Source organism: Gymnoscopelus braueri (assembly GCF_963280865.1).
Source record: "Gymnoscopelus braueri genome assembly, chromosome: 19".
In the NCBI taxonomy this organism is placed as follows: domain Eukaryota; kingdom Metazoa; phylum Chordata; class Actinopteri; order Myctophiformes; family Myctophidae; genus Gymnoscopelus; species Gymnoscopelus braueri.
This window is the reverse complement of record NC_137621.1, coordinates 33520910-33527372: the sequence shown is the minus strand read 5'-3', so window position 1 is coordinate 33527372 and position 6463 is coordinate 33520910. Positions and strand designations below refer to the sequence as shown.

The following is a 6463-nucleotide window of genomic DNA, read 5'->3' as shown; positions in this document are numbered from 1 at the left end:
TTCTGTGGTGGTTTAGTGTATATATTTTCTTTGCAACGTGTCATTCCACCTTTTACCACTAGAATTGTAGAAACGGAGAGGCTACTGAACAAACACTCGGCAATGATTACTATCAGCATAGAGCTATTTTACAAATACTCAAACAAACAAATATCTCTTACTTATCATTTTAACTTTAAGAGTGTACTCATGGACTGGGATTTTACTGTGTACACTACAGATAAACACTGTTCTAGACCCTTGGCTTTTGGCCACAGCATACAAATTACTAAATTAGGGCCCCAGATGATGTGTTAAACAGGAACGATTTTTTCACTGACTTCGATTTATGTAAGCGTACAATGGAAATTGAACAGGTTTCAACTGCCCAAGGTTTCTGAAATTCACTCAAGACATGAATAAACTTTCATTAACAAAAATACCAAAACTAAAGTATACAAATGACTGATACAAGTGGTGATAATCGGATATGCCCTCTATTTTTTGCTAAATATGTACAAAACAGTACATGTACAGCTAGCTACATAGGGATCCCAGTGCTTAAACTACAACAAATTATGATATTTCATTATTGAAGTAACGTTAAAAGTAGCAATATCATACACATTGATGATTTACATTCATTGATAATCATTAGTATAGTTTTGGTGTTGTCCTCATGGCTAATTCACAGGCATGTGATTCCGAAAATGCTCATTAAGACTTGCAATCACAAAAACCTGCATGTTTTGCATCTGTGTTCTTGCATTCAAACCAGGAGACTAAAACACACAACAGTATTCATAAACCAGATTATAAGTAACAGCTGGTGACAATTACACACACACACACACACACACACACACACACACACACACACACACACACACACACACACACACACACACACACACACACACACACACACACACACACACACACACACTCATACTGCATCTACAGTTGACATAGAAAAGAATACACGCTCTCTCTTCAGTTTCTGTTTGCACAGAGACCTGCAGAGATGGTGGTTGCAGAGAGGCAGGTGTTCTTTGCAAGGCATAAGGTTGTGGTTAGGTTGAAGGTTTCACATCTGTCATTTCTTGGTACTAAACATGATCTACAGCCTACGCTGCGACCACATCCTCTTCTCTAGTGCTGTTCTCTACTCCCCTGCAGTTTCATATCTGCTACCAACATATACAACCCTCACATTTACAAAGATGAGAACAATGATTTCCTGTACTGCTACTGGGGTGTTGTAACCTCACACTTGCCTATGCAAATGTCAACTGTGTGCAGTGGAAAAACTGAAAAACAAATTTGACAACCAATAACCTAAGGAACGTCAAATTAATAATTATTGGGGAGATCCTTATAAGTCACAAACAGTTTGCAATGCGGTAAATGTCAAAAGAGGGATCTTTGAAAGTTATCTTTCAGTTTTTATCAGAGGAAAAAAGACATGATCAAAAACAACCCTCCTTAGGAGCAGCAGAATTAAACTGATCTCAGATCTGATTACGCTTATGGAAACTTTGCTTCACATGTGGGCAAGAAATAGATGAGTTCTCATGTATGTCACAGAAAGGCATTCTGCTGAAAATACACCACCCTCGACCCTCCTACACTAAATGTGTGCTGATATATGGATGATGAGAGCACCTTTTTTGACAGGCTGAGCCTTAATGACTGATTGAGCTCAGATCTAATAATGCTTATGGAAACTTCGCTTCACAAGTGGGGAAGAAATAGATTAATTCTCATAAATTTGACTGATACGTATGTTGCTAAAAACACTACGCTACACTACTGTAGCTGTGCTGATGGGAATGATAATGGCGGGACCCAAACTTGAACTATTGTTAACTTGATTTGAGGGGAAATACTAATGTAGAATATGTATATCATCCAAACCAGTTTATACAAAATTAACATTTAATAACTTTGATGGGAAAAAATTATCCAAAATCATTATTGACAAGAGAGCAATACAAAGTTGACATACTGTAAGTTGTGTTTTGGCAGAGGGAGTAAATAATAGTTATTTAGTATGTTGTAGCTTGTTGCCTTTAGTTTAGCTAATTCAAGTTGACAATCGCATTGGCCTTGTGTTTATTTGTATGAGAAATACATAAGCCTGGGAAGCATAAGTCATACTGATCTCTGACACGTCTGTCACATACCTCTGGTCAAAAAGAAGAAACTTGATTTTCTGAAAAACTTTAATTGAGTATACACTACAGTACTTCATATACGTCATGATAAATCTGTTAGCAACTGCACAAAAAGAGACATTAAATACAAAGGAAATGAATAGGCTATAATGATGTATTCACATGCTTTTACTTTTACACATGCATTCATTTTGGTAAGAAAAAGTGTCAGATATAGTTCCTCTTGTTAATACAGGATTGGCCGAGTATTTGATCAGTTTTCTTCCTTTCCTTTGACATAAGATAGAACATATCTACAAAGCCACTATACACATCAAAATATATCTACTATGCTTTAAAGCTAGAAATTATGTAAGTTTAATGTCCTCTCCCAATGGAGAGATTTGCAAGTGTAACACCCAGGATTCTAAACCTGATCTCCTGCATGGGAAACAAAGCATCTACTGCTCATTCAAAGGGAAGCCACCATTGACCAGGGGATATATTGGGCTTATGAGCTTCAGGCAGGACTTGTCAACCAGTAGATGTCCTACTCAATGAAAGCGTACTAGGAAGACAAATTATATTGTATTAACATACTCTACCATACAGACTAGTTAAAATGACCTTATAATAATTCAAATGGAATATAAGGATGAAAATTACGGATTGTAGCTTTAAATTTGTATTACTGAATGAAAGAAAATGATAGTTCATCTCCTGAACTTGGTTGCCATGGTGACTGCTCAGAATTCAGTTGCACTGCTTCTTAGATTGCCCCTGTGTAACAGAAGGAAATTATGTTTAGTGTCTTATTTTTACAATAATATGTTTACTACCAAAAACAATACCTTCCATGCTTTAGTTCACTCCACTTAACTTACAGTCTTTTGTGAACTCTTTTATCTGCTTAGTGTACAGTACATCACAATCCAAATCACTTTATTTTATGATTATAAGTAGAGCAGTTTATCTTGGTGACCTTGACGTGGGGACATTCACAAGTCACACATTGTACACACTGCACAGATGTGCATGTTAAAGGGACAATATACTGAAAGAACATTATTTGAACCAACCTGAATCCTCCACAGTAAAGCCATAAGGAAGAGTCCATAGAAGCTGCTCTTGGCGAGGAAGAAGATGTAGGACAGCTTGGCAGTTTGTGTGATCTTCACATACTCTTCTGTAGAAAATTAAAACATACATTTAATAACACACAGTTATTTGCTTCCAAATAGTCAAACTACATACTTTTGACATCTATTAATCAAAACAAAACACACAAAAATAAAAAAGTTATTGGTGGAAAGGTTTTTGTCTGAAGCAACTTAAGTGTGCCATGAGTATATATATATTTTTAGGATGCATTGCCTCAGTGGGAATGATGCTCCATATCTCTGACAGAGTCTATACTGGACAATACAAATAGTGTTCTTACCTTTTGTGATGCCTGTACCTGCACCTGCACCTTCACCTTACAGAAACACAGAAATGATTAGACAAAATTAGATTAGTTTAATTGGGTGCCTTTTTTTTACCATACAAAAAAGGCAATGTTTTAGTATATCCCACTACAAATCTAAATATACCTGGAACTCCGTAAATTGACTTTTCGTAAGTGGTGGTAGTATTCCCATCAAAGAAGCCGATAATGCAGTCAAATTTATAGTTGGCTTGGTTCCACTCCTCAGCTGGGACCTTCAATCGGCTGGTGATGGTGTACAGTTTGGTGTCTTCATCCTGCAAGGCTGCATTATCAGTCACCACTCCTGCATTGCGATTGACCTCGTTTACCTCCCAGGACACAGTGACATGGTCTGGGTAGAAGCCAGCGGCCACACATACAAGGGTCTTCTTTTTGCACTCCTTTGTAGAAGGTGGAAGGATTTTGACTGTGGGTGGTGGTGTGATTTTGACTTCAGGGTCTGGAATTGGATAGACAGAAAAGTAATTTTACTAAAGCTTTTTGAAGGTCCTCAAAGTATACAGTTCTCCAACCTACAGTAAAATACATCATTGTTAATTATAAGTTATATCCTGACTTCTAGATGTAGAAAGACAAACAACAATTAAATTACATGAACATGTCATCATCTGCATAGAAATTACAGGTTAAAATATTTGTTTGTTTGTTTTCAGCAGACTCAAAAGATGAATTCACATTTCAAAATGGTTTTCTTTATTATAAACTGCTAATAGCAACAAAAGGAAAATAATAAACAATAGAAGCGATTGGACCGCAGGTTAAACTGGTTTCTATCAGCCTACAGAATAATTTACCCATTATAAAAATATTAAAAGTTCTGAGAAAATTCAAGGTAAGAACTTTAGGTACGTTCTAGTTAATTTCTTAACAGTTAGTTTGATGACACTGCCAAAGTAAGCAAGTTCGTAATTGTTCACACTGACTGAGTCTGTACTCAGTAAAAATTGAAATTCACCCTAATTATCAACCCAAATTTGTATAAAACCTTGTTATTTGTTTTAGTTTTTCTTTTTTTATTTCCTGGCCCAATGCGTTGGGCCAGAAACATCTTTCTGACCTTTTGTCATTGTATCACTGTTTCTATCCTTTTTCTTTTCTTTTTTTGTCTTTACTAGTCTTTACTAAACTACTGAACTACTGTATAATCAATATAAATTCTTCATAGTTAAGTATTACCCCAAATCCAATCAGATTACACATTATGTATAGCATTGCATAACATTACATTTAGTATTGTTGTTTGTTACCTTACCTAAGACCGTTAGTTTAGTTCCATTCCCAAAGAAAGCCTCAGACTGGGAGCTCACAGAGCCTTGTGCACTGATAAGAACTTATGCTATGAGAGTGATAATCTGGGCATTGTGCCATTACCACAGCTCTACCGCTGAAGAACATACTGTAGATTCTGCTTATATATGCTAAAACAAGGCAATCTATCAAAATGTCTAAAAGTATGAGTATGTCATTAAGTATAGATTTTGCACATTCTCCTTACTTACATTCCTCGATTATTTATGATACATTTTCTTACCTAAACAGTGAGGGTTTTTTTTCAGCTCGATAATGAACGTGTGTTAAGAGCTTAACAGTGTGTTAAATGTTAAGAGCTTAGTAAATAACATTTAGAAATTAAATTCCTTTGTGGCACTTTAATAAGACTTCCATAGTACCAATGCAGTTCTCTCTGTATCTCAACGGAATCTCACTTAAGTCAACCAATTAAACATTATATTTATTATTATGACTTTTAAATGTTTTTAGCCATCTGTAACTGGCTCATCATTGGAGTCAATATATAAACAAAGCCTTGGGAAAGATTTTAAAAAGAGAACCAGAGAAGAAAGTGTTCTAATGACATAGCGTATATTTCACAGTATTGTCTGACAATATTTTAGTGAACATTACATATATTTTCTCACCTGACCATTAGTTTGGTTCCTTCACCAAAGTAAGCAAAGTTTGGCAAATCCACCAGCACAGTGCACACAATCAGCATTTAAATTGACCTCAAGCTGTTGCATATGGCCCTCTTTTTTTATTTCAGATTGTAGTCAAAGGTTTGCTGGCCTCATATTTTTCCACATTATATTACTACTTACCTTTATCGACAGTCTGTTGCTACTATTTGTGTGCAAAACGTATTAAATTCTATAATTGTCAGCCTCACAATTATTTTGTCTCACTTATTGCTGGAATCATAAAGTGAAAAAAAAAATAGCTTACTTACCAAGAACAGTCAATTTTGTGCCTTGGCCGAAATAGGCTTCGTTATTGGCACAGCAACAAAGCTCAACACCAAAATGTTGAGTGTACTAATACAACTGTAAACATTTTACCTAAACTACTGTTATAGTTGACATACCATTGAAATAAACCAGTGTTGTTACATGTATTTTAACCATAATATGCATTGTCTTACCCAAAACAGTCAACTTTGTTCCAGCTCCAAAGTATGCTTCGTTTGCATTGTCACAGTATAGAAATACTGTGCATGAATCTGCCATCATTCCTTACCAGAATTATTTCAGAACACAGTACAGTATATTGCCCATAAATCCCTATTTCTGTGCTGCTAAGGAAACATGAAATGCAACAAAAATATAAATTAAGATAACAATATTATATTTACCTAAAACTGTCAGTTTGGTCCCATTGCCAAAGTATGCAGGTTCAGTGTTGGTCACAGTGTTCTCAGTTCAGTCGAATATTTCAGGTTTTACATTAACCCACAGTAACCCCTCATTTTCAACCATACATGCTTGCAATTTGCTATTTATTGCAGTACAGTAAAATTGTAAGAGTTCTGACTTACCCAAAACAGTGAGTTTAGTTCCATTTC

The 6463-nt window shown here is 35.6% G+C and overlaps 1 gene segment (V, D, J or C); it reads right to left on the bottom strand.

Annotated features, from left to right (window-relative positions):
- Window positions 1–2190: 2190 nt before the first annotated feature.
- On the bottom strand, window positions 2191–6240 carry LOC308074345 (M1-specific T cell receptor beta chain-like). The segment is given in 5 exons: window positions 6044–6240; window positions 3728–4063; window positions 3577–3606; window positions 3215–3321; window positions 2191–2915 (listed from the first exon to the last, which is right to left on the bottom strand).
- Window positions 6241–6463: the final 223 nt, after the last annotated feature.